Genomic DNA, 17,588 nt, shown 5'->3' on the forward strand with positions numbered 1-17,588 from the left:
TATCTTCAAAGTAATAGTTTGCTGCATGCAGTTGACACCAGTGGTCGAGCTTACGAAGTTAAAGATGGTTGTGTAATGGAAAAGGAGAAAATGGTTCCAAGAAATGAGGAAGAAGTGTTAGCTGATGAGGTTATGGGGAAACGTCCTAAAGCCCCAGTGTACACTTGGAATTGTAGTAGTATTTGTACTGTACGACAAGAATCTATTGATAAATTACGTGACTTTCTAAGAGAATATAGAAAAAAAAGGGTTAAACAGACTAGATCCATGCGGAGTGAGAAAGAATACTGGTTTGCAAGGACATTCTCTGGCTTGTCTTTCTAGGAAAGTTTGTCAAAGTGTTTTTCACCATTTTAGGGTGCTGGCAGTACATCATACTGAAATGAGAAAGTTTGTGAGAAGATTGTATTTTGCTAAAAGTCCAGCACTAAAGTTAAATGAGTTGAATAGTGCTCTGTTCCGCAGATCTGTATCAGATGTAGTGAAGGTTACTGATGATATTCAGTTTTGTTACTTTGGTCCAGAGCAAGAAAGTGCAGGAATTGACACAGTTATTGAGGAAAATGTGGAAGAGAATGTGTAACTCACTGTTAGTAAAAATTTTGAAGATCAAATGACAAAATGTACTATCATCTCTAATGAAAGACCAAATATTACTTGTATTTGTTGCCGGAGAAGCCATTATAAAACTCAAACAAGGATGCATGGTACAACATGCCTGGAAAGAGGAAAAAGCCTCTTGTGATTGTTTTTGTGCAGGAAGGTGTGCCTTCCTGCAGAAGCACAATCTCCCCACCACGCAGGCATCCTTGCAGCATGGTGCAAGGGAGCCTGTGCCGGCGCATGGCTGCAGTTTGTGCGCCAGCGCAGGGGAAGCAAAGAGATGCAACATATTCTTGTAAATATGTCGCATCTCTGTGCTTCGAAACTAACGCAGCACGGCGCAGCAAAATTACTTGCTGCACCGTGCTGCGTTAGTTTGTTATAAATCTGCCCCTCTGTTTCTACCACTCCTCCTCTCTCCACCACTCATTTTCCATCTATGTTAATTTTTTAACCTTCTCCGTCATTCTCCTTCCCTCACCTTCCCTAACTGTCACTATCCTTTACTCATAGTCACTCCTATTCTCCTACTTCACTTCCTCCTGTCTGTATCTCACACCCCTTCACCTTTTCGCATTCTTTCCTTCACTCTCCCTCACTCTGCTTTGCTCATTGAAATCCTGACTCCCTTTTTCTCACTCCAGTTTCCTAAATCCCTCCATCCCCTCACTCCCCATCTCTCACTTTCTCTTACCCCCTTTTTAATCCTCATACCTGTTATCTCACCATCACTCCACTTCTCTTAGTTTCAATCCCTTTACCCTGCTGTACTTCATCCGCGCCGTCTGTTACTCCCTTTTCCTATCTCCGTCCCTTACTCCCCTTTTCTCACTCCCACCTCCCTCTCTCTCCATTACTCACTGCCATTCCCTTACTCATTCACTCTTCTTACCTGTATCCTCTACCCTTAGTCCTTTTATTGCAGTCAGTCTTTCACTTCCCTTTCATGACTGATTATACTTTCCTTTTCTCACTCATTCTGTCAGTCCTTTCCTCCTCTTCACTCAGTCATTTCAATCATTTCAATCATTCATGTATACACATTCATTCAATAAAATTACAACACAGTATATTAGGAATATAGCTCTTCTTGGAGAAGTGAAGTGAGTTCTGATAAGAACTGTTTTTTTTGTCTTTTTTGTTTTGTATTCTTTGTTTTAGTTTTTTAACAATTTTGTATTTTTTTGATTTTTTTAGAGCAGCAAAAAAAAAACAGGGAATGAAAAACTGTTCAACAGGAACAAAAAAAAAATGGAAAAAATGATGGGGTGGAGCATGTGTGCTGCTGTATTTTGTTCTCTATTAAATTGATGCTGCTCTCACCATAACAGAGAACAACATTGCACACATTGCACCGTATATGAACCTTCTGGAACAGAGGGTGGATATCCAGAGGTCTTGAAGCAGGTGAATCTGCGGCCGCAGATGATGTGCTCGGCTGAGCTCCTGGAGGGTTGTCTCTTGTGGCTCTTGTAGATTCACGAGCATTAGCCACAGGATGCACTTTTTGGAAGTGCCTTAACATAGAATAAATACTAAAGGAGTATTTTTTGTTTGGATCTCCTCTAGATAAGACAACTCCACAAACAGTGCATGTGACTTTTGGGGCATTCACCTTCTTCTGGCCCTCTGGAAAAGTAAAGAACTTCCATATGAATGAGTCCTTTTGTTTCCTCTGGCTTGGTGGCACAAAGGTCTCCTCTTCACTATTTGTAGAAGATTGCTGTTCTGCCATTTTCACGTAGTGGAAAAGCTGTTCAGTTCCTTCTCTCAGGAAATAAGAAGAAATAATGAGGGGAGTGGCTGTGGTGTTTGAAGATTCTGGAACTGAAACTACTATGAACCAATGAAAAGTGTTGTTTCGTAATCACATGACTTGCCGTGCGCGTACCGTGCGCGCACGGAGCACGCACGCATGCGCACATGGAGCACGCACGCATGCGCACACAGAGCATGCATGGAGCACGCACGGAGCCCGCACGCATGCGTGCATGGAGCACGCATGCGCACACGGAGACCGTGAAAAAGCCTAAAAAACAAAAAAACTGTTTATAAGTTTATGGAAGATATTAACTATGCTGTTCAACTTCATCCAAATAAAAAAAAAGAGCTGAGCCATTCCATATTAGAGGATACAGTCAATCTATAACTATATATATAGGTAGTTTATTGTAAAATAAATATATAAAAATATAATAATACATACATAAGTTAGCATTTAAAAAAACTTGCAAATTCAGTAAAAAACACACACGTTATAGTTAGGAATTAGCATTTAAAAAAACTTTGAAATTCACTGTAAAAACCATAGGTTTCACACACGTTATAGTTAGGAATTAGCATTTAAAAAACCTTGCAAATTCACTGAAAAAAACATAGGTTTCACACACGTTATAATTAGGAATTAGCATTTAAAAAACCTTGAAAATTCACAGAAAAATCCATAGGTTTCACACATGTTATTTGAGATGTCATCAGTGATGTCATGAGTGATGTCACTGACCATGTCATGAGTGATGTAATATGTGACGTCATCAGCAGTGGATTGCGGGCGTGTGAGTTATAGTTAGCTGAACTAACTATAACGGGGGAATTTCAATGGTTTTGTATGAGTGAAATGTCCAGCTAACTATAACATGTGTGAAACCTATGGTTTTTTCAGTGAATTTTCAAGGTTTTTTAAATGCTAATTCCTAACTGTAACGTGTGTGAAACCTATGGTTTTTTCAGTGAATATATATATATATATATATATATATATATATATATATATATATATATATATATATATATATATATATATATATATATATTTATATTTATATTTATATTTAAACATATATACATACTGATTACTCATCACACAGCGAACTTCATTCTTGCTTAAGGGGAGGTTAGGTGTGACTGGTTGGAGTTGAAATCTCCACTCTCCTTGAGCTCGGACACATTTAATGGCCTCGCCCCCTCACCCTCTATGCTCACACAGTGAAAATTACGCTACAGTTGACAGCTCGGAATAAGGTGTTTTTCAGAAGCAAACTGTGTGTATTTGCAAACCGCAGGCTTTGTAAATGCAAAACATCTTTGTACATCTGTCCAAAAATGTAATTATTCAGCATATATTCAAGGAAATAAACCTGGTCCTCTCCCACAAAACCGTAGATATAAACACACTGTACTTATTTAAAATTGATTTTCTGTTTCCTTTATGCATTGACTCCCCATTTTCCTAAGGAATAAAGAGGTTCCCAAAGGATTTCAGCTGTTTTCCCTTGATGTTTCCTGCAGCTGTTTCCCACAGGATCAGAGGGGTGGCCTATAATGTATCTGTATGCTCCCCCTAATTCCCTCTAGTTCAAGATTTCTAAAAGGTGAGAATATGCAACACTGGTCATATAGGTTAAGAGCGGTGACATAGGGCTAGCTAAAGCAATCTAAGCCTACCTTCATGAGAAGAAATGTGAATATACCTGACTCAGATCTGACAATGCAAGCAAAAATGTTCCAAACTAACAGTCATTTCTCAATGTTTATTATGACATAAACGACATTTACAGTTCTTGTATTATTGCTTTTCCCCAATGGTCTGTGAAAAGGAGCAGCAGCTAACTTCTGTTGAAAAGAAAATTTCACATGCTCATGTCAACACATTTTATGAATGTATGCCAATATAACCACAGGGGCCCATTTATGATCTGTTATAATTGAAACTGCTAATAATAGAAACTCATTTTCAGCTTCAGTTGCTTCAGTGCCAATATTTAATCAATAAAATTGATCAGTGCCCATTCACAGGCTTGTGCACATATGTAGAAGCAATTTTAAACAGTTAAAGTAATGTTAAGATGTAAATTCAAGCCTAGACGTGTCGAACTGGATCATGCTTGAAGTAGGGGTGGGAAAGATTTGTGTCTAATCTTTCGTTCAATGAAGTGAAGCTTTGGGAAAATAACGTATAATTACTGAAATACAAATCAGTGAGTCCGAGCTGTGTTTTAGAGTGAAATGTGTCCTCGCGTCAATTTTAGACACAAGGGGGCAGATTTACAAGCCCCTTGCGTCATGTTTGCGCCGCTGTTGCGTCACTTTTTGTGATGCAGCAGCAGCGTAAAAATGCGGCCCGTTTACAACGTGCCGCATCTAGGAAATGCGTCACGTTGTAAAGCGCCGCGTCACATTATACCTGCGTCAGGTATAATGTATGCAGGGTGGGCGTTCCAACGCAAAAAAGCCTCGTAGATCGTCCTTACAGTAGAAACGGCACAAAGGATCTCCAAACAACAACTAGAGGAGATTTCAGCTCTAGAAAAAGAAATTAATGACAACCAATCAATAACAGATGCAAAAAGTTTACTGGTGAAAGTTGAAAAAGAAATCTTGGAATTCAAAGACTACACCTTAAATCAAAAAGGTAATAAATTCGAGAAAGATAAAAAAAACTTCTCCTTATAAAATACCTATCCGTACCTTCAAATAGATTTTTACTCTAGACCTGAATCACGGAGATTTCTACCAGACTATCAAGGTTGATCAAGAAACAAATGTATTTCATTCTCAGACACCTCTTCTTCATCAGGTGGTGAAATAGATAACAGTGAAGGACGGTTCAATTTAAATCATTGGGGCAACAATCAACAACAACAAGGACCTCCTTCTTTTTTAGGCAGAGGCCAACAGAAACCACGAGGAAGGAGCAGATATACCAACCAGCCTTGAGAGATGTCAACCAGGAGACAAAACGACAAAAACTTGTGTCCTCACCCATCTTTAATCTATCGAATCGTCCTCTTACAAAGGCTGAAGAAAGTGTCCTCCAGAAAGGGTTATCTTTTGTCCCCACAAAAAATACAGATGTTCTCAAAAGGAAGTCAGAGATAATAGAATTCTGTAGAATGATACGATTGAGAACCTTTTTCTCTGAATATCCAGTGCCAGCAAATAAGGACGTTACAGGATTTAAGAAAAAGTCTACATTCTGCCCACCGGCAAACAAAATACCAAAGCAGGTATTAACGTTTGAAAAGTCTGTACTTTCAGCAATTAACCATATGGAAAAAACCAAACAGTTTGTCAAACATAACATTTCTAAATCTGAAAAGGATGCAATTATGGACCTCAAAAATTACACATCAATCTTTATAATACTAACCGACAGAGGGGGCTCAATTGTCATCTTGAGCACCCGAGATTATACAGCTGAAGAGATGAGACAGTTGGATGACCAAGAGTGCTATCGCAAAATAAATAAAGATCTGACAATGGAACTCCAGGGAGAACTGATACATATCCTTCAAGAAGGATATGACCAAGGAATTTTGGGAAAGAAAGAATTTAAAAATTTACACCATAAACATCCGCGGACTCCGGTTCTATATGTCCTCCCCAAAATCCATAAAAATTAAGCAAACCCTCCGGGAAGGCCAATAGTGTCGGGATGCGATTCTCTATTAGAGCCATTTTCTAAATACGTGGATCATTTTTTAAAACGATTTTTAATAGAGGTCCCATCCTACCTTCGGGATACTACAGATTTTATCAATAAAGTGGAATCCATGTTTTTTGAAACAGGAAACCATATCTTAGTCACCCTAGATGTGGTCGCACTTTATACTCAGATACCACAAGATGATGGGTTAGCACCCATTGAAATTTTCTTGAATGAAAGGAGAAAAACGGAAAGAGTACCAAGAGAGTTTATTGTACGCGTGGCGAGTTTTGCATTACAAAAAAACTACTTTAAATTTGAAAATGATTTTTATTTTCAAGTCAAAGGAGTAGCAATGGGGAGCCCTTTCGCCCCTGAGCTAGTAGTATTCTTCATGGCCAAGTTCAAAGAAAAATTTATTTACAATAACAATCCCTTTCTGGAATTCATCTCTAACTATGTCCGCTACATCAACGATATATTCTTGGTGTAGACCGGCAACGAACAACAGCTGCTCCAATTCCATGGATGGCTAAATATAAGATCAGCTGACATCAAATTCTGCCTAAGCTATGCAATGGAAAGAATGGCATTTCTGGATGTGGAGGTTTATCCCTCAGATAATAAGTTGGTCACCACGCTATACAACATGAATACATGTGTCATGCTAAGAATTTATTGGAAAGATTGATGGACCGCAGCTACCCTAAGAAATTGTGAAAAAATGCCATGAAGAGAGCATGGTGGACACCACGGGAGACTCTATTAAAGAAAAAAGAACTGCCACAAACTAACAAAATTGTTTATGTCACAACCTTTAGCCCAAATTCAAACTTGTTGAAGAAAGCTATAAAACAAAATTGGCATCTCCTTGAAAATCTTGATCCATCTCTAGCAAGCCATCCATTGTTTGCAATGAAAAAGGATAAAAGCATCTCAAATCAAATTGTAAGAGCAGCACTACCAAGGATCTCACAGAAGGACACCCTACGGGAACAATTGTATTACCTCCAATTTTAGGCCATCATAAATGTGGTACATGTAAATGTTGTGATTAAACCATTGAAGTCTCGCTCTTCAGCCATAAAAACATAAATTGGAAACATGATGTCTATACAAATTGCAAGACGTAAAATGTGGTTTATGGTATTCTATGCCCCTGTCCTAAACTTTATATCGGAAAGACCAATCAGGACGTTCGCCACAGAATCACACAACATAAATCACGAATCCGAAAGAATGTACAGCCCCCTTGGTTAACCATTGGCTAAGCCATCACCATCAAGAAACAGATGTACCCTGGACTATAATATCGAAGGTAGATCAGGATCCCCGTGGGGGTGACTTAGAGCAAAAATTGATCAGCCGTGAAGCCTTACCTATAGTCAAATTTAATACGGCCGTGGATGGCCTTAATGAACTCTCTGAACTTTACAAATTGCTAATGTTTGGCCAATAGACTCTATGACAAAACAGAGAAGTCTAATCTTGTAGCAAAGAACAGAAGTAAGGCTCAATACGTATTCATGCAACAATGTGCTCCTTTCTACAACCAACAAACTAAACTAATGACATATGAGCTTCAAGTAACGATTCATTAGGTCTTCTGTCAAGCACTGTTTAGTCAAGTTTGCATCAAACGGACAGGTGACCGCTACTGATTTTTGTCTACTATTATGCACCAATTTATTTGGAAACCTTCCAACATAACAGTAGATCAGAGGCTTCCAATTTGGTTTGCATCAACGCATAACCAATGTATTTTGCAAAATTATCAGATGCATTATGAGGCAATATGCGTATATTTGAAGTTCAAGATTCAATAAAGTTTGCTTCAAATTGACATCCGTGCCATGGACTACATTTCCCATGCAGCACCGGAGTCAAAGTTTGAGAGTCCAGCCTATCATACTGCGGCCAAAACAACGGAATTATGGGAACGCATCCACCATAACCGAGAAACTCGGAAGCTTAAATACAAGCATCTGATTGCGCAATTTAAAGATCTCGAAGAGCTCTTCAACCACCCCCGAATACGCTTCCATATGGAGGCAATGTTCATGCCTCATTTTTGTTAAAAGATCACATTCTAATGCTTATGCGAAAAGCGCAATTAGAAACATCGATTTAATGATTTCATTTTTGTCTGTTGTAGGAAATTATTCCTGCCATGAGGCCGCCTATATTTACAAGCAAACAATACCAGTGAAAGGTATGTCATATTCTATCATACTGTTAATGAATTAGCAGCCAAATGCACTTTTAATTTTTCAAAAAAACTCTCCCTCCCACTCCAGGGTCCACCCTTTCCATTCAAGTCACCAAGAAGCCTCATTAACTCTATCTACACTAAGTAAGTAATAAACTATTAGTGTGCCACCGTATGCGACATGACCCTGTAACTGGGCCCTAAGACGTTTTTTCTTTCTTTTATGTTGTTGCAGATACACATGTTTTGATTGAGTCTAAAAGCGAAATCGGCTGATTTCGCCACATAGGTAAGCTAGCTGCCTGCATACTGGTTGCTCAAGGGCATTTATAATGGTTTGCTTCTCTTAGTTCACACACAGAAGGATCTTGGTCCTTAATCTTTCTTTATTTATTATTGTCTTGTAGCGAATAGTCCTGAGGAGAACCCCCAGCTAACAACTCATGGGGTTCGAAACGCGTCAACCTTTTCTGTTGTTATTCCTAAACAAGTGTGATTAATAATAAGATGTTTTCTGCCTGGTTTAATGAATGATGAATCAAACGTCCATATATTGGCACAGTGCAGAAAAATGTGCTCGTTGAATAACTCACACTGTTTTTTGTTGGTTTCTCTAGTTTGATTAACCAATGTAAAGATTTCTTTAAAAAAAGATGATTTAGTGTACATGTCTTGTGTCTTATGTGTTATATGTGAGTAAGTTGTCTTTTGATGTTGTCCATTATTTGTGTATTGATTTTTTGTCATTTAATTGTTTTTTGGTCATGTGGTACATTGTAAAAATTGTTGAACTTTGATATTATGTAAAAACAAAATGATTTTTCAAAATGAAAAAAATATATCTCTTTTTGAATAATTTTGAGGAGGTTGACAATAATTTGTTTACTGTCCCCTGCATGATTTGCTTCTTCGAATAAGGATTAGTACAGGCAAAGTGGTTTGTTGTATTCTAGTGAACTATAACAACAGCAGATTTCTGGGTCCCCATTCGGGTTTTACTTTCGAAAGCCGCGTTACGATGCAGGCAGTCGAAAGTGAAACAGGCCAACCATTCTGGCTGACTTCCAATGGTCTCAATGAGCCCATCGGCCCGTTTGGTGGTGTGCCTGCAATCCCTATGGATGGTGTTTCCGCCGTAGGGATTACGATTTCGGTTTCTGACAGGATTTCCATGTCGGGCTTTCCGACATGGAAAGCCTGTCAGAAAGCAACATTGGGGCCCCTAGCAGGGCCCTCTTCACCCTGTTGCCTCCGATTGGGGGCCGAGTGCCCCCTGTTAATCCATGCACTGTGTGGCAGGCAGCCTGAGGTGCCTCCCGTGCGGTGCAATGATGAACAGATTCTCCCATTTCCCTATGGGAGCTTGTGCTGCGGGCGGTTTACGACCGCAGCACAAGCTTCAATAGACAAATGGAAGTATGCGACTGCATCATGTGCAGTTGCATTATAATCTAGGTTTTGGGACGGCCGACCAGAAGTCGGTCGGTCCTGAGACCGCAATGGTGTTTGGCAGACATAATTAGACCCTTAGTGTTCCAGATATCTACAATAAGCACACATTTTCCGTAAATTCTCAAATATCTTCTTCATCAATGTGAGAGAAAAGTCTAACATTCTGAGTGAATCATGAACTTCCAAGGTTAGCATCGCCAGTTCTAATGAACAACTTTATTACGCTTTATAAACAACAACATTTAAAGGTAATTAATTGTAATATGTTTTAAAATAAGTAGCTTTGCAAATAAAAAAGAACTATGAGGGAACTATTTTAAAACACAGTGAAAATGCTAGCGAACTTTATAACTACTGAGAATATTGTAAATGTATTATATGAACTCATAGAAAAGAATGCTTTCGATGACTCATTCATATCTGGAACTTGCAGCCGCAGAGAGAGAACAATTTTCATGCACATATTCTGGATTTGGCACAGCAAGTGAACAGTTCAAAATCTGTGTTCTCCAACTGCATATTTTCCACTGCAGGCATATTCTGTGCACTAGGTAGAAACTGTGGTCCTTTACTTAACTTTGCGACCTTTACATGTATCTATTAGAGCAGGAAGACATGTAGATAGCAGGGTTGATCCTGTAATGATGGTTTTCTTAGGTACTAGCTGTGTATTTCCTGAAAAGATATTGACATGGGGGGAGCCAATCAAAATGCAACATTTTGGTAGTATACGCCTGTCTTTTTTACAATTGTTAATAAGTAACACAATTTATAGCTCTATAGATTTGAATGAATCTCACTATATCATTCAACCTTAAGTCATTTTCAGTTTGCATGAGGCTAACAAATGTTGCACAACCAGCGATGCATGTCAGCCTTTTTGTGATTCATTTAAATGATATGATTCGATTCATATGCATTGACATTCATACATTCTCTTTCATAGTTAATGTAAAATGATCTCCATGTTAAGGCTAGCCTGAGAAATGGGAATACACCTGGATGTTATTTCCATTAATGTGGGAAAATATTTTGATATGTCAATTAACATTAGATCTTCTCCTCTTGTTTACTCTGTGGACCCAATTGACAAAGCTTTTTATGTGCAGGTAAGTCTTGTGCTAGTCACATGAGTTGCGCCTGACTTGACCTTTCTATCTGTACTAACATGATATGGGATATTTCCATAATAGTCCCATTTTTTTATTTTTTTATGTTATGGGCCAATTCACAAAGGAATTTATTAGTAAGTCAAAGAGTACTACAGGTGTAACATTATACATATTACAAAATGCCTTTCTGAATAGGCCCTTTTATCTTTATATTCAGTACATAATGTCAGACAGGAGAATGGCACATTTGTCTGTAAAAGGATTAGTGGCAGTCATGTTCACCAGGAACCTTCCTGCTGACGGTCTGTCGTCTTAGTGCAGTTTTCATGGTTTTGTAAAATGTAAATCAACCGTAACAATTTCCAAAAAAATAGAGGATCTCCAGTGAGCATTCTATTTCAGAAAAGGTATTTTGGGAGATCTAAACAGCACTGGGCTAGTGAGAAGAGAAATGTGTCCTTCAAAGTCCAAAGTCTAACACTGTTTGTCTTTCCAGTATATGGTATCCTGTGTAAACTGTCACTGAGTGAAAAACAATAAAAAAACAATGCTTCTAGGCAAATGGAACTTCAAACAGGAATTGAACAAGCCAACAGCTGGAATGAAACCCAACTGTGCCGGGAGTAGTAAGGGAAAATCCTCTCCCAGCTCTAGCATCCTTGCTTCAGTCCATTTCTGAGCACTGGACAAGTAAACTTCCCACTCCCATTGGCTGCCTGTCTGAGCCCCAGCATGTCTCTGTCCTCTGCCACTACCACAGTTTGTGATAACCCTCAGGAAGTTCTTAGTCATGCCGTGCATTTCCCAATACCTGCTCCTGAGGAGGAATTCATTTTCATCCATTTATTGTGAATTGAAGATGAATGATACATTGTCAAAGTTGGTGGAGTGTCTTTTAAATTTGTAATCACTAATTAGAAACTTTCTCAATTTTGTACCTATTACTTTGGAAATTTGAACATTTGTTGGGCCTTTCTTTTAAACATTTTCCCTGATTTGCTTTGTTTTCCCCAAACGGTAAAGTACTCAGACATTTTCTACAATGTGAAAGCAACAAAAGGAGATGAATGGGCTGTTCCTTGAGGAAGGAAGGAGGAAAGGATCACTAGGGAAAAAGGGTTAGTGCTCAATGGAGGACAACCCCTGAGTATCCAATTTGTTGGATATAATGGCCTCACACACCCTTGAGAGTGTCATGCTTCATCATCGGCAATGCTCCTCGTTGGGCAGGCGGTGCAATGCCCAACGGGCTCACCTCAAAGAGGGGCTCTTTATCGGAGATCTTTTGTCCAACTGCCTATGGGTGAAGTGGGGGTGAGGGGCCAGGACAGAGTAGATAGTGTGGGTGAGGATAAAATGTGGCCTAAGGTACCGGAAAGCAATTTTTATTCTGGTGGTCCTCTGCCACAAGTAAAATCAAGAATAGCCGGTGCTCATGGGGACTATGGTTTCCCGGAGTGAACCAGGGCTACAGTTCAAATGGTGTGGTCAACATGTTTCTCGCTTCTAGTACATTGACTGCGATTCTTCAGGACCTAGTAAAAAACTACAATCTACAAAACATGACCTAATGGTTAGTATCAGTTTAAATACAGCACATAAGTTGTACTACCTGTATGACACTGCTCTTACCTAGAAAGGGAAGATAAAGGAGAACATTACCACAGGTAAGTAACAACATGTGACCCTGTAGTGACCGTGAACACACTGTGAAGAAGTGCCATACTAGTACAGATAGTGACTAGTATGTGATTAAAAACAAGTTAAAAACTTGTAGAAGCAGTATCCATTTGAACAACTTCACACACCCATGGAATCGGTAATACTGTTACTCACCTAAGGGTTAGAGTTATAGGGTGTCAACAGTACCCGGTGGATCTGACATCAAGGGAGAAGCCATAAAGTTACAGGCTGGGAAGAAAATGACAAGAGTGGGATGGTATTGAGATAAGTGGTAAACTCAAATGTTGGGCGCATGTGTATCCTGCTGCCTCGGTGCAGACGTTCTGTCTACGGGGTAGAACGCCAAATGATGAAATATCGGCTACGTAGTATGTATTTGAGGCACTACATGGCACTATGTGGGAGTAATCTAAATTTCCTCTATCTAGCCAGTAATGACCCGTTAATAGATGGTGGATTGGGCTGGGTTTGTGGACATGTTAGGTAGCTAACAATGGGGAGACGCTCCCGATGGGGTTGTATTGTAAAAATATTGTCAAAATAGAGTAAAAATAGAACCGAGTCATGTGACACTAATACGCCGCAGTGAGTACTGATCAAAAGCGGATATTAATTCCTGGTTGCTGTAAAAGCGCACAATACAAAACTACTGTTTGTTCCTCCCAGGGCCGCTATGAGAATAACAGGAAAATAGTTAGAAAATAGTCAGGCAATAGGACCCTGCAGCGCGGTAAAAAGGTTTTAGTCATAATGGGTTGGAAATCCCTGCTGGTGTAGAAGGCGGTACACTTACTTTCTACTGCTCGTGTCAGGGCCAGTCAAGCCTACCCATCTCACCGGGTCCGGATAGTGAAAAGCCGGTCGTGTCCCTCCTCCTTAAGTAGCACCCAAGGTGTGTGCCACAGGATCTCAAACAGGAAGTATGACCCGCCCGTAGATCATGTGGTTTCCCTCGCGAATCGGGCGGCCATGATGGAGTGGAGGGTAGTGTACAAAAAGTCAGTGAACATATTCAATGTTATGTCACTAAAATGGCGGTTTAGCTCAGTGATAAGTGGGAAGTGATGGGCCTTATTAAGTGTGGTATTCCAAGGCATGTGTATTGACCATGAAAACTGTTATAAGACCAAGCCAGCGGGTGTACACTGAACTTTGCATAGTTCGCTAGGTGGATCAGGGATGTTTTGGCAGAGATGTGTTCACAGAGCACTCCACGGTATATCCTCATTCAATCCCTGGCTGTCGGTGGACAAACGATGTATCCACCTCTGTTCCTTAAGAAAAAGACTGTGCTTGGATTTGTCTGGGGAGGATTCAAGAACTAACCAGGACAGTGAGTCAGCTGTGTGGTTCTGTTCTAGGTAGTGCCTGCACATCTTGGTGTTTGTTTTCTTACAACGGAAGTTGCTTCTATGTTCAGAGATGCGGATTTTCACAGGGCGGAAGGTCATGCCTACGTACTGCAGACCGCATGGGCATCTCATCAAGTAGATGCAGTTAGGAGTGTTGCAGTTAGTATGGCCACGCAGTTCCCAGCGGAAGTTGTCCGTCAGGAGGATAGTTTTGTATGTGCTGGTGAAAGGGCACACACTGCAGGAGCCGCACTGATAGTGCCCAAGTACAGGCGGTAATTGCCACAGGGTGGTTTGTTTAGGTGGCTCTGCCTTCCTCGGCCTGGTATGCACCAGAATATCCTTAATATTCCTTGACCTTTTGAAGGCAAATCTGGGTGGTGTAAGACTGAAATTGCCCGTATTCAGAATTTGCCAGTGTCTTTTGATTATCTTTTTGATTTCGTTAGAAGCTGGCAAAAAGGTGGTGACACAAGTAAGGAGATCTGACTCCTGTGTCATCCGGGTCTTGTATTCAAGTAGGGCCCCCCTATGGTTGTTTTGTGCATGTTTGCGTGCCCTAAAAATCTCCCTAGTGGGGTACCCTCTATCCCTCAGGTTTCTGGATAGTAAGGAAGACTCGGTTTTGTAATCTGACAGGTGGGAGCAGTTGCGCCTGACCCGCAGAAATTGTCCGAAAGGCAGATTCAGTCTCAAGGCCTTGGGGTGGTGGCTGGTAAAGTAGAGCAAACTGCTGCGGTCTGTTTGTTTGCGATACATAGTAGTATCGTTTTTACCCCCCTCCCCCAGTCTGACGGTGAGATCCAAGAAGGCAATTTTGGATGCAGACGCCGTTATGGTGAAGTGGAGGTATTCGTTCAGCGTGTTTAGCCAGCTGAAGAACTCCTTGTATAGAGTTTCAGTGCCTGTCCAGAGTAACAGCATATCATCAATGAACCTCCTCCATAGTTTGATGTTCAGATGGTAGGGGTTCTCTGGTCCATTGATGTGTCTTTCTTCGAAGTCTGACATGTAGAGGCAGGCTACCGAGGGGGCAAAAGTACTACCCATAGAAGTGCCCTGGGTCTGGTGGTAATATTGTCCTTTAAACTCAAAGTAGTTCTCCGTAAGGGCAAGGGTAGCACATTCCATAATAAAGGAAGGCGGCGTGGGGGAACTCCATTCTTCAGCACTGAGGATTCTCTCAATCACCCCTAGTGTGGCCCTCTGGGGGATGTTAGTATAGAGGGCCTCCACGTCTAGGGTGATAAGAAAATCGATCTGGATATCCTCCTGTAGATTATCCAAGAGGCGTAGGACATCAGTGGTGTCCTGAACATATGAAGGTATTTGTTTGACCAGCGGCTGTAGAAAGTGGTCAGAGAACTGTGATTAAGGCTCTAGGACAGAGTCGATGCCTGATACAATCGGGCGTCCTGGTACAGGGGTGGTCCCCTTGTGTATTTTAGGAAGGATGTAAAAATAGGGGACCCTGGGTTCTTCTTTTATTTGATACAAAGTCAGCCTCCTTCTTGGAGATCCACTCATGACATTCAGCAGTCTCGACCAGCCCAGTGATAGCTGTTTTCAGACGCTCAGTGGGGTTGAAAGGGATGGGGGTGTAGTATCGCCTATCCCCTAGTTGTCTAAGACATTCAATGTCATAGTCAGTGGTATCCATTAGGACTGTCGCTTCGCCTTTCTCTGCCTGCTTAATGGTGATGGTCTGATCGTTGGCTAAGGAATCTAGCATCTGTCTCTCAGAATTAGAGAGGTTGTGGTGTTTCTTGCCTGGTCTCATAGACCCAATGTCTTTGAGCACAGCCTGCTCATACGTTAGGATTTCATTGGGGACCATCCCACTATGTGGGGTAAAGTTCGAAGGGTTGTGGAGACCTGAGTCAGTTGGGGTCTCTTGTGGTCTCCCATCAAAGAAGGCTCTGAACCTGATCTTTCGAAAAAATTTCTGGATTTCACAGCTCTGTTGGAAATGGTCAATCTTAGGTGTGGGGACAAACCTGAGTCCCTTTTGAAGCACTTCTTCTTCGCCTGCAGTGAGTTGGCGTGAAGAAAGATTCACTACTAAGCTTATTTTCGTGCTGTCTTGCTCCTGGTGTCCATTCCTTGACCTTGAGTGTCCTCCCATTGTACCCTCTTGTCTGGCCCGTTTCCTCGCTTGCGCCCGCGCCCTCTGCCCCAACCTCTGTCTAAAAAAGGCTGTTGGTTGGTGCCATGGGGGGCAAATTGAGGTGGATATTGGGGTGCATACGGTGGCATAGGGAGTGGAAAATGGGGGTATTGCCAAAACGGTGGGCCCTGGAGAGGAGGGTGTGGATAAAATGATTGTCCACGTCTCCCTCCTCTCTTACCCCTCCGGGGTTGTGATTGCCAATCGTCACCGCTCGAGTTGCTGTCACTATTTGATCCTCTCCTGGAGGAATTGGCACTGGAGTCTGAAAGGTATCCCGTCCCAGGGGGGACGTAGTCGTCTTTGAGATACGGATATACCTTTTCTTTAGAGAAACGCTGAATATCTTTCTATAGCTTGGTTACCTTCTGCTTCATCAGAAATTCTTTATGTTCAGATATTTCTTTGTTCAATTCAGCCAGCTTGGTTTTAAAGCCTGGATTCTGCCCGGCACTCTTTAGTGCACTTTCTGCGGCCTGAATCTTGGTGAGCACTTCATCCGCTAATCGTTTGGCTGTATTGACCAGTAAAATAAGGAGGTCATGTGTACACTTCGAAGAAATTAGTGACCATTCGATCTTAAAATGGCCATCCTCCCAGAATATCCTGGGGAAGTTCTTAACGATAAGGCCATTTGGTGCTATTTTTGCCTTAAAATACTCAGCCATGAGTGCTCCATGTAGGGTAATTCTAACCCACTCTCTCTTCATATCTGAGAGTGATTTCCAATCCGCTGAGTTACTCCCAGTGGCTGTTTCTGTATCGATGCCAAGAATGGATGGTAGTCTATGGATAGCTGCCGCATCATCGTCACCGAAACTCAGTCCTTGTCCATCTATCTTGTGGTGATACAGGTATAGAGAGGTGAGATGAAGATGTAAATTTAAGAAGAGAAAAATAGGGGAGCCCCGAAAAAAGTTAACCGGGCCCTTAGATCACTCAGTTATTGGCTGAGGATAAAGAAGTTGGGGGAATGAACTAATCTTACCCGCCTGAGAGTGAGTCCCCATGGTGGTTAGCCGTGCAGAGAATGTAACAAAAGGTAGACACTCGCAAGGGTGTGTGAGGCCATTATATCCAACACATTGGATACTCAGGGGTTGTCCTCCATTGAGCACTAACCCTTTTTCCCTAGTGATCCTTTCCTCCTTCCTTCCTCAAGGAACAGCCCAGTCATCTCCTTTTGTTGCTCTCATATCTGGGGCTACGACTGTGGCCGGACCTTCCATTCCCTTCTCTTGTGAATGGTAATTAATGCCCTACTGGATCACAATCGATCCTTGTCTTCCCCTACCTATTGTTACATTCTCTGCACGGCTAACCACTGTGGGGACTCACTCACAGGCGGGTAAGATTAGTGCATTCCCCCAACTTCTTTATCCTCAGCCAATAACTGAGTGATCTAAGGGCCCGGTTAACTTTTTTCGGGGCTCCCCTATTTTTCTATTCTTGAATTTACATCTTCATCTCACCTCTCTATACCTGTATCACCACAAGATGGATGGACAGGGACTGAGTTTCGGTGACGATGATGCGGCAGCTATCCATAGACTACCATCCATTCTTGGCATCGATACAGAAACAG

This window comes from Triturus cristatus, chromosome 8 (assembly GCF_964204655.1).
Source record: "Triturus cristatus chromosome 8, aTriCri1.1, whole genome shotgun sequence".
In the NCBI taxonomy this organism is placed as follows: Eukaryota; Metazoa; Chordata; class Amphibia; order Caudata; family Salamandridae; genus Triturus; species Triturus cristatus.